This window comes from Arvicanthis niloticus, chromosome 6, assembly GCF_011762505.2.
Source record: "Arvicanthis niloticus isolate mArvNil1 chromosome 6, mArvNil1.pat.X, whole genome shotgun sequence".
Lineage (NCBI taxonomy): Eukaryota > Metazoa > Chordata > Mammalia > Rodentia > Muridae > Arvicanthis > Arvicanthis niloticus.
The window spans coordinates 77,152,073-77,177,626 of NC_047663.1; the positions used below are offsets into that span (position 1 = coordinate 77,152,073).

Here is a 25,554-nt window from a genome sequence, read left to right on the forward strand (position 1 = left end):
GCAAGTCCCCTAACCACACCAAAGATTAAAACCACGGAATGGGGAAAGATCATGTACGTGGTACACTTGTCAGAGTGCCTGCTGTCTGGTGGGATCTCATTAAAACGTAGAGGTTGCTGTTGCCATTAACAGAGACAGGGACTGCCTTTCTGCAGAAGGATGCTTGGGAATGTCCTGCCTGCCTGCCGGGTCCACGTTGACTTTAAGCTGTCAGTTCATAGTTGAAAGCACCTCTTTGTTCCACTGCTGAGCCAATCCAGGCCTGTTTGTCTGAAGCTAGGCGGAAACCTTTCCTCTGGATCCCCACCCCAGAGGCCGATTCTTTCTCTTTTAAAATACTCAGACACACGCTATTTATTTATTTATTTATTTATTTATTTATTTATTTATTATTTATTCATTTATTTATTCATTTATTTATCCGAATGTTAAATTGAGGTTTTTGGTCGAAACTCAGCCTACGCCTACTTGAAAAGCCAACAGGCTCGTTGGGCAGCCGACAAAGCTCTCGGGATTTCCCCACAGGCAGGGGAGAGTACAGACAGGAAGCCAGGGACCCAGCGCCTGACCAGCACTTCCTCAGGGGAGGCTGGAGCTTACTCTGTCTTGCAACGAACTGTCTAGAACGTGCAGGCCATTATAGCTGTAACCAGCAGCCTGCCTGGTTGAGAGAGGGTTCCTGCGGGCATCTGCATGGGTCTAGATACTGCTGGCTTTAAGGTGGGAGCTGCTAGCTTCTGTCCTGAGATGCTGACACAGCCTGGCTGGGCTGGAACCTTCTATTCCGGCTCAGCCGCTTCCTCTCTAGCTGCCTCGAGGAGGGAATTAAGAAGGGACTTTCCAGAGAGAGTTAGCTCGCAGGGTGTGGAATAGAATAAAAGCATATGCAAATTGGCCTGTGAGTTCCTTCCTTTGCCCCAGTGAGCCAAGAGAAAGATGCTCTTCTGCAAAGCCCTTGGCATCTAACTTCTCTCCCTGGATGGCGGCTACGAGGGTCCATTGGAGTGGTAAAACCAGCCAGGCAGCCATGGCAAGGGGGTGGGGGTGTAGGATGAATTGGAGGAAGTAGCAAAATGAGGAGGGGTGGGGAGAAGAAGGAAAGCCAAATTGGAAAAGATAGGTAAACTGGAATTTGAGCTCAGAGAATAGGAGTTAGAAAAATAATCGTTGCCAGCTGATTTACGATGCACCTATCTTTTGTCTGAGAGTCAGCCAGCTTTTGTACAATGGATTATTGCAGAGCGAATGGCGCATAAAAGATATAATCAAGATGTTCAAGGGGTAGCGAGTGACAGTAGAATTAAAGTAGGTGAGACTTTTGTCATGGGATGTAAATATAAAAAATGTCAGTGGCTTAGAAATATTTCCAGTAATGTAGTTAAAACAAGGGTCCATTTCTAAAAGGGAAATAATTTTAACCTTTTGTTACTTTCGGGTGGGATGGCAATGAGTGATACAATAATGAAATCCCGGCATTGTGGCTCCTATTTGGCAAGTCATCAATTTTCTTATAGTGACAGTAATAAAAATATTACATTGTCAAATATGGAGCGTGGGGGGTGTATGGGAATTATGACAGCTTTTGTTTTTGATTATTGTATGACTGTTCTCAGTTTTCTCCAGTCTTGTCTGTAGAAGGAATTTTTTATTTTTTGAAACATTTTTTTATTTCTCAGAAGCATTTTTTTTTCTGTTAAACTTGAGTTGTATTTTAATTGATAGTAATAGTAATGTAACTTTTACTCTCATGAAACCCATGGGCCTCATGATGATTTATTCCAGTGTTTTTTTTTTTTTTTTTTGGCATTTGAGATGTTTCCAGTCAATATTGTTTTATTCATCTGTTTCTATTCAGCTTTGTTTTTTGTCTCAGCTGTTTTTGATTGCAGATATTTTGTTCTTGAGTTCCTGGTCTTGTATTGCGCTTTTGAGCAGAATCGTTATTGTTATTATTAATAATTAATATTATTATTAATCTCACTGCAGTCCATATTCACTGCTTGCATAGGATAGACACCAAGAATCTTTGTGGGAGAACTCCGAGGGAACTCGGGGTTGAATCTCTGACTCTGATCAGTCTGCTCAGACTGAATTTGCTTGTGTTGTTGGGGGGGGGGGTTTATTAGCCTCTGGCCCTTAATTTCAGATACAATAAGGCCCAAGAAGAGGATGGGGTAAGGAGCCACTGGGGCTTCTGGTCCCTTCATCTCTGGATTCCTAAGCTCCACTTTCTCTACCACACTGTGTGTGTGTGTGTGTGTGTGTGTGTGTGTGTGTGTGTGTATGTGTTTGTGTGATGCACTTCCTCAGTGCTGGGCAATATTGTCTTCTCTGTCAGCAATTTGTGTTATTGGGTGTGGTTCCTAAAAGCCAGCTTTGGGTACTTTTTGAATTGTGATAGTGATTCCCCCTCTCAGATTGTTCTAGAATCTGGCAACATTTTCTTATTTGGCCTCAGCTTCAATCCCAGTTAATCAGAAATTTGTTTTATTAACGTAATTTTATAATGTTTATAATTTACAATTTGTAAAGCAATTCTATGTGCTTTTTATATAACCCTTCCATAAAATTGGGAAGGTTTAAGAGTGGCGGTAAAATTGTCACATTATTAAGAACTTATTAAATATTTGTTGCATGGATGAAACATATCCATTTGATTGCTAAGGAAGTGGATACTTAAGTAGATTAAGCTATCTATCCAACGCCTCATTTTGCAGTAGGGACTCCAACTCACACTTGATTTTACCATGCCACACCGGCTTAGATAGTGTCTATACCACACACACACACACACACACACACACACACACACACACACACACACACACACATTTAATATGATACCTTACCTTGTAGCCCAGGCTGGCCTGGAACTCACTGTATAGACCAGGCTGGCCTCAAACTCATGGCATTCTTTTTGCCTCAGCTCCCCAATTCTGCAGTTGCAGATTTGAACCACCATGCATAATTTTCTGATCACTATTTGCTATTCATTGTGCAGAAAGATATCTTTTGATTCTGTAAGAGAAGACTATTGTAAAATTATCTGTATGTTCCACTGGCCATCTGGCTGCTACCCTTCAACAGGTCAGTTAAGTCAAGAGATAAAGTGTTCAGGCCAAAAAAGTAAACTAGAGGAAAAGAGAAAGGCAGACTGGTCACAAACCCTTTCTTGGGTGTGAGGAGCTCAGAGACATAACAGCTTTTATATATGGAAGGAAGCTACATGCCAACCAAAGCCTCTTCATTGAGTTCTGTCTCTCTCCAGAGTTTCAGTTATGTAGACCAGGCTGGTCTTGAACTCACAAAGATCTTCCTGCTGCTGCTTCCTGAGCACACAGATTAAAGGTGTGCACCACCACATCTGACTAGATATATCTCTTTTATTTTATCTGTTTTGAACATCAAACTGGTCCCTGTTCTATGAGGGTTTGCTCCTGCATTTCTTTCTGTGGGTATCCCTAGGGATTGAACTCACAGCTTTCCACCTTCATAAACACTAAGCCAGCACTCTACCACTGACCTATGCCCTGAACCTCTTCCATGTTTTATTTGAGATAATTGCTTACGTTGGCATTAAACATGCTTCATAGCTTAGGCAGGCCTTGAATTGTGATCCCCTGCTTCAAGCCTCCCAAGTAGTGAGGATTACAGTTTATTTAGCATTAGGGATTCAACCCAGGGCCTCATGAATACTAGTCAAGTATTCTACTGAGCCAGCTCCCTGGATATGTGTTTATTTTAACACTGCCTTCTAGGGAGATAATTTACATGCTTTATATTGCAGTGATGATACAATAAAGTCTACTTAGCGCAGGCTGGGGAGCTGTCTCTATCCATTCTGTGTTCTTTAAGACCAAAGAAAGATTATTTCCAAGTGAATGTCTTGACTGTCTAGGTGGGGCTTTCTAGCAATGGGATTGTGGGGTTTTGGGTTCAAACAAGTCCAAAGGGATAGACCTCGACCATGGGGGTACACCATCTGAGCAGTGGCAAAGGGACTTGTCTACCACTCTGTACAGAATGTTCTTAGTTTCTTTATTGTGCTGAAACCCCATTTCCTTGGGAGTAGAGCTACTTAGATCTGGTCTTCGGTAGAGTGAAGCCTCAAGTTCATGGTGGAAAAAAAAAAATTGCCTGTCTTAAACTTGTAATATGTCTTGGTGGTTCAAGCATGAGCTTTAGAGACCTCAGAGAAAGCTAGTTGCAGAGGTTCAACAATGGCAGTGTGTAGCCTTGTCTCTTTGGGCCATTGGGTGAATCAAGAAGTGTTACTATTTTGGGGCAGCCTAGTATTCAGGGGTCAGCAGTGTTTAGCCTGTGAACAATGCCACTAGTTGTTTCCACTGCCGGAGAAAATGTCACTCATATCAGCTCAGGCATTAAAATCAAAAGGAAAGAGATCTGTTGTAGCAAGATTAGACTCTTAGGTTGGATGTCTGTGCTCACATTCAGTTCCTATCTCCAGAGAGTCTTCAAAAGGCTACAGAAAGGCAGCAGAGAGAAGGAAAGACTACTCCAAGCTAATTGGGGAGAAGTATCAGTGGGATTCTGTCAAAGGCTTGTCATTTTGACTTCTGTAGCCTGAGATTCAAAGTTTTGTTTGTGAAGTTTCTCTTAGAAGAGAGTTGCACAAACAGTTGCAATGTTTTTTTTTTGTTTTTTGTTTTGTTTTTTGTTTTTTTGTTTTTTTGTTTTTTTTTTTTTGACTGAGCTGAACCTCTTTGCACGTGTCTGTGTCACTACAAAGGGTATCCATCTCGAGCCTGTCATGGTGTTCTTGATGCTTTTCGAATCTCACCAGAAAAGGCCTTTTTAAAGGGATGGTTATAAGAGTTATTCTTGGAACTGTTGTCAATTTGCTTGTGTGTGTGTATGTGCCTTCATGTTCATCTATGTGCATGTACATATGTGTTCCTCAGAGGCCATTGTTTTTTCCCCCCTCTTTTTTTCTTTTTATTAAACTAAAACCTTTTAGTTTGGTTATTATTTTTTTTTATTATTTTATGTGCATGGGTATTTTGCCTGCATAAATATCTGTGTACCACGTGCATGACCAGAGGCCAGAAGAGGATATTGGATTCCCTGGAGCTAGAGTTGCCGATAGCTGTGAACTGCCATGAGGGTATGGAGAATCAAACCTGGGTCCTCTGGAAGAGTAGTCAGTGTTCTTAACTGATGAGCCATCTTTCTAGCCCTTGGCTGTTTTTTTTGAGATAGGATTTCTCACTGGCCTGGAGCCACAATGACCTGCCTTTGTCCTACTGTCTCCCAGGTGCTGACATTATACATATACCATGCCTGTGTTCCTCATGTTGTGGTGAGCCCTAACCATAAAATTATCCTTGTTGCTACTTCATAACTGTAATTTTGCTACTCTTATAAATCATAATGTAAGTATCTGTTATGCAGGATATCTGATATTCAACCCCTCTGAAAGGGTTGGTTGACCCCCAAATGGGTTGTGACCATAGGCAGAGAGCCATTGCTTTAATCTCAGTACTCAGGAGACAGAGGTAGGCAGATCTCTTTGAGTTCCCGGACAGCCAGGGCAACATCATGAGACTATGTCACGACCACAGAAACGTGGGCCCGAGGCATCTAGCTCAGGTCTTCCTGCTTGTAAGGCAAGTACCTTACCAACTGCTTGAAGTCACCTTTCTAGTTTTGAAGTTCATTTTGACACAGATCTGGTGTTCGTTTTTCTGTAGATGTTACTTTCTTATTTATTTATTTATTTATTAATTAATTTATTAATTTATTTATTCATTCATTCATGTCCCACTCACTGCCCCCCTCCTAGTCACCTCCTCCCACAATCTTTCCCCCTTCCCTCTTTCTCTTCTCCTTTGAGCTGCTAGAGGCTCCCCTGGGTATCCCCCCACCCTGGCACATCAAGTCTCTGTGAGGCTAAGCACGGCCTCTCCAACTGAAACCAGATAAGGCAGCCAGCCCAGCTAGAAGAACATATTCGACATACAGGCAACAGCTTTTGGGATAGCCCTCCCTCCAGTTGTTTAGGACCCACATGAATACCAAGCTGCACTTCTGCTGCATATGTACAGGAGGCCTAGGTCCAGCCCGTGTATGTTCTTTGGTTGGTGGTTCAAACTCTGAGAGCCCCAAGGGTCCAGCTTAGTTGACACTTTTAGTGTTCCTGTAGAGTTCCTATCCCTTTAAGACCTGCAGTCCTTCCCCCTGTTCTTCCATAAGAATCCCCAAGCTCCATCCACTGTTTGGAGGTGGGTGTCTGCATCCCTCTGAGTCAGCTTCTGGGTGGAGCTTCGGAGATAACTTTCTTAGCCTGGCCTTTTGTTATTTCTCTCCCCACCATGCTTAATTGGTAGAGATTTTCTACCTTTGCATAAGGGACCTGTGATATTAAAGAAAATTTGAGAGATTCAGGATCTAAGTAAGTGCAGTAGCACTAACCCTGCATGTAGATTTTGGCTGTCAGTAAGTACTGAGATTAATGTATAGGAAAGAGTGAGTGGCCAGCTTCTTCAAGGCCTCTCTAACAGGCCTTGGTCGCAGTACCAAAAACCAGGCTTTACAGTTGAGTTTCTTTGAGACTATTAATATTTAGATCTTAACCATCTGTTTGTTACTCTGGGGGCTGTGTTGTGCCTTGTAGGCTTCTCAGTAGCATCCCTGGTCTCTTCCCATAGACTCAAGACACACTCATATGGCTGTCAAAACCACTTACAGTCATTGCCAGTGTCCTCAGTTAAGAACCACTGCTCTGGGGGATTCCTGTCAGAACCTGCACCCTGGCTCTCCTGTTTACTGAGCGTATGTCTCTATTGCCTCCCAAGGCAAACAGTAATATTGCCTATCTCCCGTGGTAGGCTTGGGGACTTGAGCTAATGTACCTGAGAACACATCAGATGTGCAGAGCAGACCTGGCAGGACAGATCAGGATAACTTTAGCAGTCACCCTTGCTCATAGTGCTCCTCACTCCTCATACTCACATGGCCTTCCCTTTCTTACCCATGCTCTCCCGGGATATCTTGGAGTGAATGTGTTTAAACCACAATGATGTTTACCTCAGATGGCATGTCTGTGAATGAGATGCAGCTCTCCTTTCAGAGCTCCACAGCCATGCTAATTAATCATCCCCCATGATAAAGTCATCAAAAACGAGCGTGGATTTTATTTGCAGCTACAGAAATGGCAATTCCAGTTAGTTAACAGGTCTTTAAGTAACGAGCTGGCTCCGTGGAATAGTAGAAATGCCCAGCAATGACTCTAAGCCAGCCGGTAATGGCACTGTGGGGGAGATAGAAATCAGGGGTGTGAAGCTGGAGGATTTACTTGATTCATTAACTTGATAGTTTGAGGGAACTAAAGGATAGTTTGTTCGTTTGTCGTAATCCACCATCCTATTGGACTGTGGGAAGGAGTTTGTAGAGGTAATCCTCATTTCCCAGGACGCATGTTACTTAGTGCTCGAATTTTTTTTTTTTCCCTCTCTGTAACAGTGGATTTTGAGAAGCAGTGTTTGTGGCTAAGATTGAGAATGGGTCCCCTCTTGAGATCCTCAGACCCGGCAGAGGATCACATTGGTACTCTCTTACCTTTGGCCCTAGGGATCAGTTCCAGCCCTGGGTGGAACTGGGGATGAGGTTTGGAAGGGGGAGATGGGAACTCTGTCCTGAGATCCTGATGTTGTAGGGCAGCCAGACTCAACATGGACTACTCAGCTGAGCTCAGTTTATCCCCTCAGTCAGGGTAAGAGAGTGGCTGTGAGTGTGGGTTCCAGACTTGAAATAGTTAAGTTCCTGGTTGCTGTAGAAGGCTGTTGAACCTTCCTAAGCCTTGCTTTCCTCACGTACAATGTCATGCCGGAAAGACAGCCCGCCTCATGGCTTTGTTGTGAAATGTGTTACAATCGGTGCAGCCCAGTTGCTGGAACATACGTGCTTGATGGTTGTTAGTTGTAACGATATTGTTATTACACTTTTAGTTGTGTCTGTGAGCTGGGAGTTGTATGGGGGACAGGATGAAGGATTCACTCCAGTCTGGTATTTCTTGTGCTTGCAAAGTGTCTACTGTCTGGAGATTAGAATTAGATTAGATTAGTGTTTCCACTGTGTAAAAGGCCGTGAGGCCACATAACCAGAGAAACTTTTTGAGAGGTGGCAGCCCAAACAGGAATAGAAGTTGTTCCAGGAACTGAGCCTTAACAACCACAAAAGGTTAGACCCAAGACACAGGTAACACTTGTTACTTGTTGCTTCTTCCCTCGAGTAAGTCAATATTTATAAACTTGGAAGTGGACAGGCAGGAGGACCAAGGAGAAATATCTTGGCCACTTTAGTTTAGTGAGTTCATCTTTTAGATAGTATCCATGCCTGTGAGCATGTTTTGTGTCAGGCTTTGCTGCATTGGGGTCAACAAGGCCTAGAACCTGGTGGTGCCTGGGGCCCAGCACAAAGCACATAGTCTAGAACGTTTGTCTGGTCACTTATGTTTCATAGAGTCTCTCTTTGTTTCAAGAACCCACTTTATGGGTTTTAATGGGGCTTTCCTTCATGAAAAGGGTTAGCAGGATGGAATTCCAGAGGGTTGCCTTGCTATTTCTTCTCATTGGCAAAGACTTATTGGCTGTGTTTTTAAAACGTTTTCTGGTCTGTTCCAGCTCTCCTCCTAAGGCTGTGTGCAGAGATGTAATGAGATATTTGTGCACACCATTTAATTTTTTCTTTAAAGTAAAAGACTATGTAACTATTTCTTTCTTTCTTTTCTTTTCTCCTTCCTTCCTTCCTCCCTTCCTTCCTTCCTTCCTTCCTTCCTTCCTTCCTTCCTTCCTTCCTTCTTTGTAGAGAAAGTACATAAAAATAATCTGGATTCATCTTCTTTACACCACAGGGAATCAAACAAGGATGTCGGCATTAATTTAGCTTTGAAAGGTTATTAAACTTGTAACCAAGTACCAGGAAGTGTCTCTCCTTGGAAGCATCACACATGGGAAGCCCATTTATTTCTCTAACCATTTAGCAGGAACAAAGAACCATACATGTGTTTTGGGTGGAAGGTTTGGTAAAGTCACATTTATAACAACTTTCAGATTTGTATTTAATTTTCCCCCAGGTACTAGGAAGAACACACATAAGAAAAAGTAGCAAGTTCTCGAAAGAGAAAGGATGCTATAACTTTGTCATAATAAATCATGGCCAAATGATTTCTTTTCACAAGGCAAGTTGTACAGTGTCCCACCACACTTAGACAGTCAGGATTCCATCTGAAAAGAGAGGTCAGCATTTTTATAACTGGTTTGACAGAACTTCAGCTTTCCTGGCCTTGGTACCAAGGAAGTGCTTACAGTGCCCAGAGCTGTTGTGTTGGTGAATTCAAATGACCAGTGTGGTTAAAGGACCGTCTATTCTTTTTTTTTTTTTTTTTTTTTTTTTTTTTTGGGGGGGGGTATGTCACTTGAAATCTCTTTAAGTTTAACAGTGTGACTCATGACTTAGAGAATGCTCTGGTAAATGGCAGGCAATGGCTTTGTCTGGTGGCTGACCACATATGGAGATTGAGATCTGGAGGCTGGAGGGTCTGGGGATCACGTGCAAGCTGAAGGGGTCAGGGTTGGAACAAGGAAAGGTACATCATTCAGAAACCTCCCTACTACTTCCTGGCGACTCAGGGACAATCACAGGGACCTTGTAAGGCTATCATTTGATAATGCTCTTCAAAACCAAGCATGCCAGGTAGGCAGAAGGTGGGAAAATGACTAGAGGCAGGAGAAGACTCCCTAGAGGGCAGAGAAAAGGACTTGATTATGATTATAATGAAAATGAAGGTTACCAGGCGTTGGTAACTCTGGATATTGAGACTTGAGGATTTATAGCTTAAGGCCATCTTTGACAACCTAGTGAGAATCCATCTCAAAATAATTTCAAAAAGGTGGGAGGCTGGGCATGCAGCTTAGTGGTGGAGTACTTGCCAGGTATGAGGGAGGCCCTGCATTTCATCCCTAGCTCCTGGGAGTCGGGTGGGGTCTCCACTACTGTTGAGAGCAGGGGGATAAAAAGGTAGAATCTTAGTCTCACTGTTTGAGATCCTGTAGGAGTTAAATTGTAGGATTAGTTGATGGTTATTTAGGATGATTTCGTATTTTCTAACAGAGGTGGAATCTTTGAATAATGCAGTCAGATTACACTTCTTCCCGCACTCTGTAGAGTAGCCCTGAGGTCCCAAGTAAGCTGTCCTGGATGGTTTGCCTGAGCCTCCCTTGGCCTGCTCTCTCCTAGAAGTATGTGGGCCACATCCTACCAGACTTTACACATTATGTTTCTTTCCTTTTGACTGTTTTGTACGAGACCACAGTGTGCTTACCTCAGGGTATCTCCTACAATGTCGGTCTTTGGGAGCACTGACTCTTCAGAGTATTTTGAGGCTTTCATTAGAGGCACACATCACGAGCAAACTTGATTGTTGGTACTGTTCTCAGTGAGATCTCATGAGGGTGGGACAAAGGCCTAGGCAGTCTTGATCTTGCTGTATCCTCAGCATCTGGCCTCGCCTATCAAGTACTCTGTGGGTGAGTAATGAGCAGGTGGAGGTGGAGGGAGAGATGGCACTGGATCAGTGCAATTGGCCTTTAAAAGCATATCATGGTCCCCCTCCTAGGAAACTTGGCATGTTGTGGGAGGCATCCTACTTGTTCATAAAGCTTTCAAAGAGAAGGAATTAGATGATACCATCTTTCATCTTTGGAGTCGGACTCGCACAGGAGCTTTGTGAAGGCACACGGGCTAAAGAAAACAAAATGAATTGGGCACAAATGGAGGTGACTTATCTCATTTTGATGCACACCATGGGGATGAGGGTATAGGAAAATGAACTTAGGAACCCCAGAGTGCATTTACTTTGCCTCCTTTCTTGAAATATCTCTGGACTGTCTTCTATGATCCAGGTGTGTTATAGAAGCTGGAGATAATATTATGGAACCAGTACCTAACCCCCCATCCCCCAACATGAAAAAAAGTTAAAAGCGAGCTTATATAATCAGAAAAAAACCCCTGGAAATATGAATCATATAATGTATCTAGAATATCATCCTTATAACTTAATAAGAAAAAGACAAACAGCTCAATTTAGAAGTGGCAAAAGATATGAACAGTTTTTTTTTTTTTTTTTTCCTTCTGATCAAAGTAGCTGTGCAAATGCAGTAAATAGATGAAAAGGTGCTCAACCTCATTAGCCACCGGGGAGATGCAAATCAAAACCACAGTGAGGTACCACTTTGTACCTACTGGGAGAGCTGCAATCAAAAAGTCAGGCAACAGCAAGGATGTGGAGAAAGGAAACCCCAGACCCCGCTGGCGGAAATGGTGTAGGTGCTTTGGCGAAGAGTGTGAGAGTTCTCTAAAGGGGCATGGATTTAATGTAACCCCACCATCTACTCTTAGGCACACAATCAAGAGAAATGATAGCATGTGTCAGCACAGAGCTGGGAGTGGTCCTCCAAACATTTGTAGCAGGGAAAGAGTAGAGATGGGCAGGAGGGAGGGCTCCATGTTTAAGAGCACGTACTGTTCTTGCAGAGGTGCCAAGTTTGATTCTCAGCACCCATGCTGGTGGCTCATAACAACTTGTAAATCCAGCTCTAGGGGAACCTGTTGCCTCCTTTGCCACCTTCCTTCATGTGCATGCATCCACACATAGACACACACACTTACTCATACTTTAATAAACATTAAAAAAAATAAATATTTAGGAAAAGTAGAAATAATACTGAATGCCCATCAACTACTGATGGATTAAGAAAAGGGGCCTGTCCATATAGCGGAGTATCATTTTCCCATGGAAGCCATGAAATGAATTAAACACTGAAACACACACTAAGCCACAGATAAGCTCTGAGAACATTAAGTCAAGGAACAAGACCTGAATTTGTTCATTAAAAAAAAATCCTCTTAATAGGCATATATATATATATATATATATATATATATATATATATATATTACATATTTTAATATATGTATGGCCTAGAGGTTGAGTATAGAAGCCAGGAGTAAACGTGATTAGCATGTAGTGTAGGGATGATGAAAACATTCTTAGATTAACTATGCTGATCATCAAATAACTTCATGGTAGTATTGAAAGCCGTTGAGTTTTAGCCTTCATGGTTAGGTGAATTGTATAGTTGTGAGTTCTATTTTAATAAAATGGTTTTACTTATTCAAAATAATTATTAATGTTATTGTTGTTGTAGGGGGTGTCTTTTTTTTTTTTCAGAGTCTTACTCTATAAGTCTAGTTGGTCTGGAACCCATAATGCCACGCAGGATGGCCTTGAAATGACAGAAATCCTCCTGCCTCAGCCTCAAGAGGGTTACAGGAGTGTACCATTGTGCCGAGCTTCTGTTTACATACTTTCATAAAAAGCACTAGCATGGATTCTGCCCTTGTGAAAATATAATCTTGTTCGGAAGATAGTATTTATCAACAGTTACATCAAAGGCTCCATCAGTTAGTTATAAACTATGGTCAGCTCTGTGAAGGGAAGGACATGACACAGGAGAATGGCAGGTGTCACTGGGGGATGGAGAAGAGGTATTAGTGAGGCTAATACACTCAGCAATTCTAACGGACCCCCAAATAGCAGTGGCTTGCAAAGGGGAAGGTCCTGCTCTTGCCAACGTGAAGAGATAGTTTCAAAGATTGTATAGTACAGTGCCCTGTCCTACTGTGGGTGTGCATGGCCCACATTGCATGGTGTGAATGCAGTTGCACTGTGCCCTCTGTCTCCATGTAGAACTGGGTTACTCTAGGAAATGTTTTGTTTTTGTTTTTTATGTGCCAGGAGTGTGTGTACCCTGGGGGTTCTGTGAACACAAAAGAGACACAGGGTGATCATTCAGTCATCTCTGCTATTGATGGTCTTGCTGAGGAGGTGATTCAGTGGGTGAGATCCTCAGGAGAAATAAGCATTGAGGACAGTTTTTCAGGCCAGGGGCACATGTGTGAGGGCACAGTGGGGAAAGGAAAGACCATCTGTCATGTTATTGATTGCTTCTGAGAAAATCTTGCTATGTACTTTAGGCTGCCCTTGGAATCGCAGTCCTCCTGATGCAGTCCCCTCTGTGCTGGGATTATGGGATGGCTTCAAACTGACATTCCTCCTGCTGTAGGCACATGAGTGTTGAGATCATAGGCTTGTACCACATGTCCAGTGTGTTTAATGATTACTTATGAACATGCCTATCTTGTGTTCCAGACCCTTATGCATCAAGAGTGTCCAGTTTGTGCAGGCAGTGCCTCTGGATTTATTGGGGATTTCTCTTGTGTCTTTACAGGGCTGGCAGGATCTGACCTGCGAGGAAGGACCATGCCTCAACCGGAAGAGTCTGTGTGTATCCTCAGCTCTGAGAACTGAATTCCATGGGTTATATTAATGTCAGACCTGTGAAATTCAGTTCTTCAGCTGGGATAGCTCTGTCATCATGGACCTGAGGAACACTTACTGGGACAAACTCTGAAGGCCTTCTTAGTCTGCCAAGAAACTTGAAGAGTGGAGAGAGTGGGGTGAAGGGTGGAACTGGTGGCCCCATGGGGACTCATGTTGGATTGATGTATATTCTAGTTTCATTTCTGTTGCTCTGATAAAATATCTTGACAAAAACAATTTAGGGGAAAAAGGGTTTATTTAGATTATAATTCCAGGTTATAGTCCATCATTTTATGGAAGACAAAGTAGAAACTTGAAGCAGCTAGTCTCGTCCACAGTCAAGAAGAAAAAGAGAGCTGGACATTGTGGCACACACCTTCACTCCCAGAATTTTGGAAGAAGAGGCAGGTGGCTTTCTGATAGGCCAGCCTGATCTATAGAGCAAGTTCCAGGCTAGCCAGAGCTGTAGAATGAGATTATCTCAACAAAGAAAAAGAAAAAAAAAGAAAGAAAAATAGAGGGAAAAAAATCTCCTACATGCTTACTGGAAGGTACTTGACCCCTCTCTACCTTAAAGAGTCTAGGGTCACCTGTCTAGGGATTGAGGCTGCCTACAATGGGCTGGATTTTCCTATGTCAATGAATATAATCAATATATCCACCCACAGATATACACAGGTCAAACTGATCTAGATGATCCTTCTTTAAGACTCTTTCCAGATGATCCCAGATTGTGTCAGGTTGACATTACTAAGCAAAATCGTATGGAAATTCCTCCTCTGGTTGGGAAAAGCTTGGCATCCTATAAACAGCCTCGAGAATGGTTCTTGCTGCTGTGATTCTTGTTTACGTTTACTGATGATTTAGGATGAGTCAGGTATGAAGGGGGCTAAGTGCCGTGCATGCTGCTATAGGAGACTCTTGGGAAACACCATTTTAATGAAGCTTGAGACACACAGCATTGCCAAGCAGTGATTTCCCAGTCTCTTTATGGGACCAGATGGAATTAATTGTATGTGACAATTATCTTTTAGCATGGTCTGCTGAGGTATCTGGCTCCTTTTTCAAATATGCAGCAAAGAAGGATAAAGAACACATCCTTCTTATGGCCCTGTACCCCTTCATTTGGACCTGTGCTTTTTGGCTTACTTTAAGCAAACAAGGGGTAGAACATCCTTTTGCACCCCCCCCCCATATAAGACAAAAGAAGTTGTCATTAGACTCCACTGTAACTCCCAGTTTCTTCCAGGAATGAGGATTAGGAAGCCTTAGAAAGTCTATTTGTATACTAAATGTTAAGGGCTCAGGTCTTTGTAGAAAGGCAATAGAGACCTTTGTCGCTAAGAATGTTGGGTCTGTTCTGAGAGTTGGGCTTGATTTGATGATACTGATTTCTGCTGGAAGTAGTACCTGGACTTTATTAAGCTTTTGACTTGGTGGGGGAATTAGGAGTGTGCCCTGTCTTTTGGGAACTCCTCTTTGACTCAACACTACATCTTAGTGTCCTGGGATTTCCTTCTTACTCTTGTCTCTGAATGAAAAGAGAGGAAGGCAGCATGAGGTGGAGGACCCTACAGCACACACATTCTCAGTCTTTCTTTCCAGGGACATGGGTGTCTACTGTGTACCAGCTCCTAAATTCAGGGCTTTGCCTGTGCGATCTCAGTGAATCTTACTAAGTCTCATCTCCATAATGTAGACACATCAACAAAAGGATTTTTTTTCTGTTGCTATGATAAAATAGCCTGGCAAAAATTATGGTTGATTTTGGCTCACAGCTCAAGGGTACCGCCCACCATGGAGGAAGTTATAGCATCAGAAGCTCAAGAGCTGCTGGTCACATGACATCTGCAGACAAGAACTGGAGAGCAGCAGATGCTTACAGTTCACTTTCTCCTTTGCATGGCAGTCCAGGACGCCACCTAGGGAAAGGTGCCACCCTCCTTTATGGTGGCTCTTCTCACCTCAATTAACTTAATCAAGATAGTCCCTCACAGGCATCTTCCATGGGCAACTTAATCTAAATAACACCTCATAGGGATAGCTGGAGATATGTCTCCTAGACAATTTCAAATCTTGTCGAGTTGATACCAAAAAGCTGTGGTTGACGAATTATAAAAATCTGAACCAGACTCAATGGGAACAATTCAGCCACAGTAGCCTGAGAAGTAAATCCATGCCTTGCTCAGTCATTATCAGAGAAGCTTCCTACTCCAGAAGATGGAAACAAATACAGAGACCCAGAGCCTGACTGGATGCAGAGAGCGAGAAACCTCAAAACACTCAACCTTAAGAGGGATGTCTCCACCAAATCCCTCCTCTCCGGCTCAGGGAACTCCGAAGAAGTGGAGGCTGAAAAGGTACAGGAGGCAGAGGGATGGAGGGCACCAAGGACTTCTAGACACAACAGGGCAGACATACAATGGACTCACGAGGGCATGGCAGCATGCCCAGGGGCTGCTCAGGTTCTGTACCAGATGGGGCTCTAGAGCCAAGAGTCGAAGTGGACACAAGGCCCCAACCCTAACCCAGAAGCTATCTCGAACAATAGCTATGCACAAATGCAAAGTTAGTTTCCTTTAAAGGGAGTCTTATGGGGAAACAAACCACTCTCCATCCCCATGCCCAGGCCAACACAAAACAAATTCAACAGTATATTGGAGGCTCTTTGTCTTCTAATGTTAAGTCAGGGCTTTTTTGTTTGTTTGTTTAACCTTACAGGTCCTTTGTGTATATATTATGGCTTCTGGTTTTGTGTTTGTCTGGGCTTCCTGTGTGGGTGAATGAGTCTCTGCATCTGTGAGTTTCTTGTATTTTTTTTCTTTGGCTCTTTTTCTTGTTTGGTTGTTTTGTTTTATTCTGATTTTTTTGTTTTTGATTTATTTTATACTATTATCACTTCTTAGATGCCTGTTTGTTTTCTAGGTAGAGACAGAAAGGGTGTGGAGCAGGATGGGAGATAGGGCGGTGGGGAGGAACTCAGGGGGGGAGGGGAGGGAAACTATCACTAGAATATATTGCATTCTAAAGCTGAACCATGCTCTTCAGATAGAAGAGGGTTGCTCCTCTAGTGATGGATCCCTGGGCTCTACTGATCAAATCAAGGCCTCTCAACCCCCTCTGCCCAATTCCGTTTTGTGCTTATTCGACCCTTAGCCAGTGACTTGTCCTAGAACCAGAACATTGGCAAATTTCAGCTGAGACCAGAAGTCAGTGTTGACATCCCAGATTGCCAGGGAGGATTAGGATTTGTATCTGAAACTTCCAGGGTTCTAGGCTCAATGCTTCTGTATGGAAGAAGAGAACCAGAGGTCTGCCTTTCTAACAAAGGATGATCTTATCACAGTTGAATCTTCCTGAAGATAAACCACACACTAAGCTCTACCTGTGAGGAGTCAATGGCAATTTACTAAATAAAAGGATGCTTCAGGCTCAGACTGCGGCTTAGCAGTTGCTACCATACTAAGCCAGGTTCTTGGTCCTATTGCCAACTCTATAGAAAGAAAAAAATGTTTTAGTAGAAAGTGTGTTAAGATTTCATTAAATGATCAACAGGCTAAGGAGTTTTGAGGTATTTGCTTTATCATAACTTACTTCAGAGGGCTGGAGAGGTGGCTCAGTGGTTAAGAGATTCCTGGTCTTTTGAGTTCAGTTCCCAATACCCACCTTAGGAGGCACAAAGCTGGTTGTGATGCGGCCCTGGGGGATGCAAAGCCTTCTTCAGGACTGCATGGGCACCTGTGCTCACACCTAACACACAACAAAAAGAGATTTATTGTGTGTAAGCAGAAAAAAAAATCAGGTTAACCCATAGGTCATATTCTGTTTGAATTGATGGGTGATTATAAATTATAGGCTATTATAAGTTGTAGGAGTAAGTGTATTGAAAGATGATTATCAGTTTATTAACAGGGACTTTTTTTCCCCTAGGGTAAGACTTAAGATTCATTTTTCTTTCTTTGTAATTCTCTTTATGGTTTGACCCTGACCCTGAGCAGTTGCAATTAAAATAAATTATTGTAGAAGACGTAATGCACAGTTGTACTGATTCCAGGCGGTATTGGCAGTGAGAGATGACTGTAGAGGAGTTTATGGCATGTTGCTTGATGACAGAAAAATTAACAGGCAATATGTAATATTTTTCTCGTGTGTGTGTGTGTGTGTGTGTGTGTGTGTGTGTGTGTGCATGAGCATGTGGAGGCCTGAATTTGATGCTGTGGGTCTTCCTCCACTGTCTCTACTTTATTTAGTGAGGCAAGGTCTCCTGTTGAACCCAGAGATTGTCGGTTCTGCCTAGTGTAGGCAGCTTGCCCCAGGGATCCATTTCTGCCTTCCTACTCAGGGATTGCAGGTGGTGTCTATACCTGTTCAGATTTTTATATGGGTTCTGGGGACGGGAACATTGGGATCTGCCCTCACACCTTATAGCAAGGGCTTTATCTACTGAGCCATCTCCTTGGTGCTGTTTTTTTTTTTTTTTTTTCCTCCTAGAGATTATGAATAGAGGCTGGGGAGATGGCTCAGCAATTAAGAGCTCTTACTGCTCTTCTAGAGGACCTGAGTTCGGTTCATAGCACCCAGAGGGCAGCTCACAGCTGCCTGTAATTCAGCCCTAGGGGATCAAAAAGATATCCTTATTTGACAGAACTGAATTTTAGTTCGCAGAGACCCAGAAGACCCTGCGCCCACACAAACATATGCAAAACACTTCTATCTCTGAGAACTGAAGACCTGGGCCACAGAACTTCCAGATTGTTGTTGAGGATTTCCACCACAGGAGAGTCTGTTCCAAGTTCGTTTGAGGAAATGTTCAAATTTGTTCCTTGACAGTTTCATACATGTATTTAATGAATTCTGTTTACTCTAGCACTTTCTCTCACTCCTGTTATTTCCCTCTCTTCCCTACATGCTTTATTCATGCCTTTTAGCCTATGACCTGCTAGGTTAAGTCAGGATTGGGCCTGTATGGCCATGGGTTTGGAACTGTCCACTATAGCCTGGTGGGTTCCCTAATAAACAGCTGAAGACAGTGAATGTCCCTCCCAAGAATCCAACAGTAGCCAATAGTGCATCATGGAGGAGGAACGTATGAGCTCCTCCCTATTCTGTGATTGGCTGTTGATATGCTCAGTCTTGTGTAGGATAGGTGTAGTCGACTTCAACTATATTGGTTCTCTGGATTCTTAAGATACAGTTTTCAGTGTATTAAGTCACCTGAAAGAGCTGCTGATGAAGGCAAGTCCTAGGTGGCTCCCCAGCCCAGGGACTCAGCCTCTCCAGGGATCCGTCATTTTAAACCCCACCAAGGATGGATTCCATCAAGCACTTTCTAGGACAGCACTATATCCCTATGTTCCTTTCCGGTTGTTTTTTCCCCTTTATTCCTGTGATGGATGGGATCTCTGAAGCAAATTCATCATCCTCGGCTCCTCAGGAAGAGCAGTTCAGATGCAGCTAGAGACGAGTCTTGGGAGTAATGATAATCATAATGGAAGTATTGATTAGCCATCTTCAGACAACAAGGAAGGGCGTGATTTATCAGTTCACATGATGGGCTATTTGGGAAGTTGGACACGTGACCGCCTTGAGCAGCCAGGGCTCTGCCAGTTTGCTGTGATCCAGTGGTTCCAGACACAGTGGCTTTTGATGATTCTTCCAGCAGCCAACTCTTTACTGACCAGACAGGAAAATTCCCCTTTCATAGATTTGTTTAACATGGAAACTCTCTTGTTTTGTTTTGTTTTTTTCTTTTAGTATTTCAGGGAGGCTCATGTTGGGGTATCCATGTGGTCAGGTAGTCTAGAAAAAACACTCTGGGGTGGAGGCTAGGGAACCTGGCATCTTGCTCAGTTCTTCTTTGCTCTTCTTCAAACTAAGCTGATTTTTACAACTGGTTTTGGAAGGAAGTTCTGCCCCCTGTCTCTTTGGGGAATCCTTCCAAATAGAAGTTAACTCTGCTTCTCTCTCTCTCTCTCTCTCTCTCTCTCTCTCTCTCTCTCTCTCTCTCTTATCTTATTTATTTATTGGCTTTTCATATATGTGTATAATGTGCCTTATAATATCTACCCCGACTCTCCTCTCCAACTCCCCCTAGCGCTCCCAACAGGACCCCTCCCACCTTCAAGTTCTCCTTCAATTGTAATTACCCACTGAGGCCGTTTGTTGCTCACATGTTGCATGGGGATGCGGCCAAGAATGAGCAACCTACCTGTAGCCACACTTGCAATATATATATATATATATATATATATATATATATATATATATATATATATTCTTTCTCCCATCCATGTTGAAATACCAACTGGTTTTATCTTGTGCAAGTCTTGTGCAGGTGACCACAGCTCTGAGTTCATGAGTCCAACATCCATGTCTTGTCTAGAAGGCAGCATTTCATAGCTTGCTTTCCATCCTCTGGTCCTTAATCTACCCCCTCCTCTTCCTTAATGCTCCCTGAGCCCTGGTGGGGTCTTGCTCTGATTCTTGAGAAGATTTAAGCAACATGGCAATTTTCTTTATAGGGTGTTTCACAGTTCCTCACTTGTCTTGAGAATATGTCCTTTTTCTAGATCTGCATTTGTTCACATGGGACATGTCTGCTATGATGTTAAATGAACTGCCTGGTAGAATCTAGTGTCCTTTCAGGATCCTCCCTGAGGGGGTTTGCATTTTATTGAAGCACTTTAATGAGTATCAGTATATTTTTGGCATGTAGCATTCACACCATGATGGAATGGGTCTTCCTATGCTGCTTTTAGATAGGAGAAGATGGAGTTTTCAACATGATTCTTCCTTGTGACATGAAGTTGAGTTTCAAAACATCAGTTGGCATGTAAAGTAGAAACAGTTAAATCTAAGCATTCATAGGAAGACGACTTTAGATGGTGGTCCTTGCTTTTCTACCTTTTTTTTTGTTTAAAGAATTATTTATGTATTTTATGTATATACACTGTAGCTATCTTTAGACATACCAGAAAATGCAGATGGTTGTGGGCTACCATGTGGTTACTGGGAATTAAACTCAGGACCCTGGGAAGAGTAGTTAGTGCTCTTTACAGCTGAGCCATCTCTCCAGCCCTTCTACCTTGTTTTAAGACAGGTTTTCTTTGTCACTGTGTTGACCAGGCTTGAGGGTTCTAAGCTTTCAGAAAGCCCTGGTCTCCAGTACCTATGTGCCGTGGCACCCATGTGGAGGTTAGAGTATAACTTATAGGAGTTGGTTCTTTCCTTCCACTATGTGGGACCTTGTGACTGAACTCAGGTTGTCAGGCTTGGCAGTATGGGTCATCTGTGCCATCCTGACAGCACAACTATGTTAGCTTTTAAGTGAGTTCTGGGGATTGAAACTCTCTGTATCAGGCTTGTGTGATAAGCACTTTTACCCACTGAACCATCTTACCAACTCTTTCTGTTTATTGAGACTGTCTCAAAATGTAGCGCTGGTTGGTTTTGAACTTGTTATGTATACCATCGAGACTTTAAACTTGCAGTGATCCTTCTACACCAGCCTCCTGAGCTGGTGGAATTATAGAGATACTGTGCCACACCTGGTTATGTTTTATTTTAAACTGAACATACTTTTTGTATAGAAGTAATAAACATGTAAATATAAGTATCATGCGCATATTACAATTTTTTTGGAAATATGGCAGGGCATAAAAGAAAATACAAGTATTAAAATTTAAAATTATAGACTGATTATATGTTTTATTCCTGGGGATATGGCAATTTAGAAAATCATGAAGGAGAAAAAAATTATTCACAAACAGTACACAGATAACCATTTTAAGTTCATTCTTTTTCTTCAAGGTAATCTATGTGTGCTTGCTCTGTTTTCTTTCTTTCTTTCTTTTTTTTTAAAGATTTATTTTATTTATGAGTACACCATTGCTCTCTTCAGACACACCAGAAAAGAGCATCATACTCCATTACAGACAAGTTGTGAGCTGCCATGTGGTTGCTGGGAATTGAACTCAGGACCTCTGGAAGAGCAGCCCGTGCTCTTAACTGCTGAGCCATCTCTTTAGCCTGCTCTGTTTTCATTATTTAACATTTTATCACAAGCATATCCTTATGTTATATGGCCTGCTTTTGTATTCTAAATGGCCGTGTCTGTTGTACGGGGAGGTGGAGTGGCTGTATATTTTGAACTGGGGCTTCTGACTTCCAAGTTTGTCTGTCTGTCTATCTATCTATCTATCTATCTATCTATCTATCTATCTATCTTCTATCTATCATCAATCATCTATCTGTAAAAGCCACAAACTCTGTATTTCCCTAGGCAATTTCATATATGTATATAGTGCATACTACTCCTCTTTCCTCCCACTCCTCAGGAATATTAGAACAGCGTGGCATTTACTTAGTTGTTAATGCAGATGATGCTAGTGTCGAGGACATAGTACATGCCAAGCTGTTTTAAGACCCGCCCCCCATAGGTTCTCCTGAGGGCTCCTACCTCCCACCACTTTTTAAGGTTATTCCCGTGATGCAGTGAGGTCACAGAGGCACAGGCAGGAGAAGGGTTAGAGAACATTCCTTTGTGCAGTTCTCAGCTCTCATGAGAGAGACCTCTGTGTGCAGTGGATGGTGGTTAACATAGAAACTCACAACTGGTCAAAGTGCAGAGCCTGTGTTAGTGGATTGCTCACCGGTTAATGGAACATCTGCATCCCACCCCTTTGCCTCCAAGGCTCAGAGACAATCTTAGAAGACAGATACAAAGATTGTAAGAGCCAGAGGTCGGGAAGATCAGAGCAAAACAGTCCCCTCTAGATGTGCACTCATGAACTCGCAGCATCCATGTCTGCTGCCTGCACAAAGCCTTCACAAGGCCAAGCTAATTAACATCTCAGCCAATAGCTGAGGAGCTATTGACTGTCAATAGTTGCTAGAGGAGGGAGTCAGTTCTCTTTAAAGTGGCAGCAGCCTCTGGTAGGTAGATTGGGCTCTAGCAGGTGGCCCGTGGAGTACATAGGCAATGCAAACGTGACTTGTGGATTATTAAAAAAAAAATAGGACATGAAATCAGGAGGAAGGATGGTGGTTGAGAGTGGGTCAGAAAGGAGTTAGGAGAGGAGTAAATAGGGCCCACATGTCTTATATGGATATATAAAATTTTCAAAGAATTAATAAAAATATTCTATTAAAAATAATGCATTCCAACTTGTACAGCCACTATGGAATTCAGTGAGGTAGTGCTTCTGAAAGCTAGGAACTGATCTACGTAAAGATCCAGCTGTAGTACTTTTGGGCATATTCTCAAAAGTCTCTACACCCTACCACAGAGACAGTTGTTCATCTAGGTTTGTTTCTGCTTCATTCATAACAGCCAGAAACTGGAAACAGCATAGATGTCCGTTAGCAGATGAATGAAAAAAAAAAATGATACATTTACACAATGGAGTATTATTCAGCTCAAAGAAACAAAAACAAAAACAAAACACCACCAACAGCAAACCTGAAATCATTAAATTTGTGGCTTTATTGGTGGATCTAGAAAAAAAAATCATTCTGAATTCGGCAACCTGCCCCAGATCCTAAAAGACAAATATGATACACACTTGCTAATATGTGTATGTTACCTGTTAAGACTTTGATAAGCAGTCTTCAATCCATATGACTACAGAGGTTAGGTACAGAGTGAGGGACTGAGGGGAGGAAAGGGTCTCCCGAGAAGGGGAAAAAGACTATATAGTTATAGGTGGGAGGACACCGGTGGGTGGGAGAGTGCAATGGGAGGATTAAGTAGAGAAGAAAGGAAGGCAGTCAGGCAGTGAGTACCAGGAGGGACATCTAATACTAAGGGCCATTTGAGGCTTCATATGGGAACCTACTACAGTAGAAGCTTCTTAAAATATGTACACATATGAAAGAAATCTAAACCCAGTCAGGATATAATGGGGAAGACAAAGCCCCAACTAGACGTCTCCTGACATCAAATAAAACCTTCAGTTCCGGGAATAGGTTCCATCTAGTTGAGTTATTGGCTAAATGGGCACTATGGAAATCCCCAAACAATCCAGGTTATTGCCAGAGCTCTTGGTTGCTCTCTACAAACTGGCAGCAAGGCCTCCCTGCTGAAGATAACACCTATGCAACTCACTGAACATGGAGAAAGCAAACTGGTGCCTACCCAGAACCTTCACTCCTACTGACTAGTGTTATGCTACCAGAAGGTACCAGAAGTGTATGAACACTACCAGAGGAGAAAGCTAAGCACGAATCCAGCTACAAACCCCTCTATCTACAATCGTGACCTCCCTATGGTCACAGTAGTGGCAGCAAAACTGAAAGTAACCACCCACTATCTGATTGGATCCGAGGTCTACTCCATGAGATGGAATCCATGCTTGACACTGCTGGGTAGCTAAGAACTGTAGCAATATTTTTTTAATATATAATCTTGTCGCCGGCATATTCCTGCTACCTGCCCCAGTGCTTTACACTCCCCAATGAATCATTTTATAAATCCTGGCTGCACGTTTCTTGGTACCTGCTCCAATGTTCTAGGTTCCTGAATGAAAGACACACACACACACACACACACACACACACACACACACTTTTTGATATGCCTTTTTCAGCTCAAATGGCTGGGCCACTTCCTAACCTCTATGTGGTTAATCCACCAGACCCTCCCACCCCACTGATAATCCTGAGTTATTATTACTTACTAAATCTTCCATTCTATCTTGGCTGATCTGGACCCAGAGGGATGCCTAGCTGGGCCACACTCTCCTTTATATGCTGGCTATGCCTCCCTGTCCTCCACTCTTCTCAGGCATGGTGGCTCTCCTCTCCTTCTCCCTCTCCTAGCATGGCAGATCTCCTTTCTCTTCTTTCTCCCTGTCCCTAGCCTGGGAATCCTTAAAAGTCCTGCCTCTGTCTGCCCTGCCCAGTCATTGGCTCTTGACATCTTTATTAACCAATCAGAACCAACTGGGGGCAGGGTCCCTCAGTGTCTTACAGGCAGACACTCATGCAAACAGGTTTTTTTGGGGAACATAATTAGCATGAGAATATAAGCAGCTACAGAGAACCTGAGATTAGATAGGCCATTGACCTACAGGAAATCAAATTAAAGGAACGTAGCAATAAAATCAGTCTTAATGACATTCTGCTATACTCATAGATCAGTGTCTTGGTCAGACATCATCAGAGAAGTTTCCTCTTGAAGTAGTTGGAAACACATAAGAGACACACAATTGAACAGTTTGGAAAGAGAGAGAGAGAGAGAGAGAGAGAGAGAGAGAGAGAGAGAGAGAGAGAGAAGAGAGAGAGAGAAATTCTCAGACCTAAATGGGTTGTCTTCATCAGATCCCTCTTCTCAGAGCTCAGGAAACTCTGGAAGAGGAGGCAGAAAGAGTGTAAAAGCCTGAGGCGATGGACAATGCCAAAGAAACAGCATCCTTCAGACAGACACACCAGGACTGACACACATCTGAACTCAGAGACTGTGGCAGCATGCACAGGGCCTGCACAGGTCTAAGCCAGATGGGGTCCCAGCACCAAGAGGGGTAATGGACAGAAATACCTATTACTACTCCAGAAATTACCCCCGATTGATAACTGCTTGCAAAGGAGAAATTAGTTTTCTTCAATAGGGTCTCACTGGGTATATAAGCTAGGCTTAAGGTCAGGAAAACACTGCCCAGCAGTAAATGAGCAATACACAATGGTATTTTGTTCAGTGGTAGTTTTTGTTTGTTTGTTTTTTGTTTTTCTTTTTGTCTTATAATGCTTTGAGTATTACTTGATCTTACAGGCATTTTGAATATCAATTGTGTGTGCGTTTAATGGGATTTTTTTGTGTGTGTGCAGATGTGTGTGTCCCTGAGTCTGTATGTGTTTGGTGTGCTTTTTCTTTGGCTCCTTTATTTCTATTTGATTTGACTATTCTGGTCTTCCTCCCTTCCTTTTTTAGTTGCCAGTCTGTTTTCTAATGAGAAAGATAAAGGAAAAGGTGTGGATTTGGGTGGATAGTGTTAGTTGTTATTTGCCGTCCGATCGCAGCAAACAGACCACTCCAGACCACATGGTTCCAAGTAGGGGAGGTTATTCAGGAGATAGGGCAAAGGTGGGGAGAAGAAGATGGAAGAAGAGAGAAGAAGAGGAAGAAGAGAAGTAGAGGCCAGTCATGACCACGTGGA

General features: G+C 42.8%; 1 long non-coding RNA gene across 1 annotated transcript; it reads left to right on the forward strand.

The window, feature by feature from the left end:
* The first annotated feature begins 915 nt into the window (after nucleotides 1-915).
* On the forward strand, nucleotides 916-15,391 carry LOC143442830 (uncharacterized). Its single transcript, XR_013111345.1, has 2 exons — nucleotides 916-1,007; nucleotides 13,311-15,391. It is a non-coding gene; the product is annotated as an uncharacterized LOC143442830 (long non-coding RNA).
* Nucleotides 15,392-25,554: the final 10,163 nt, after the last annotated feature.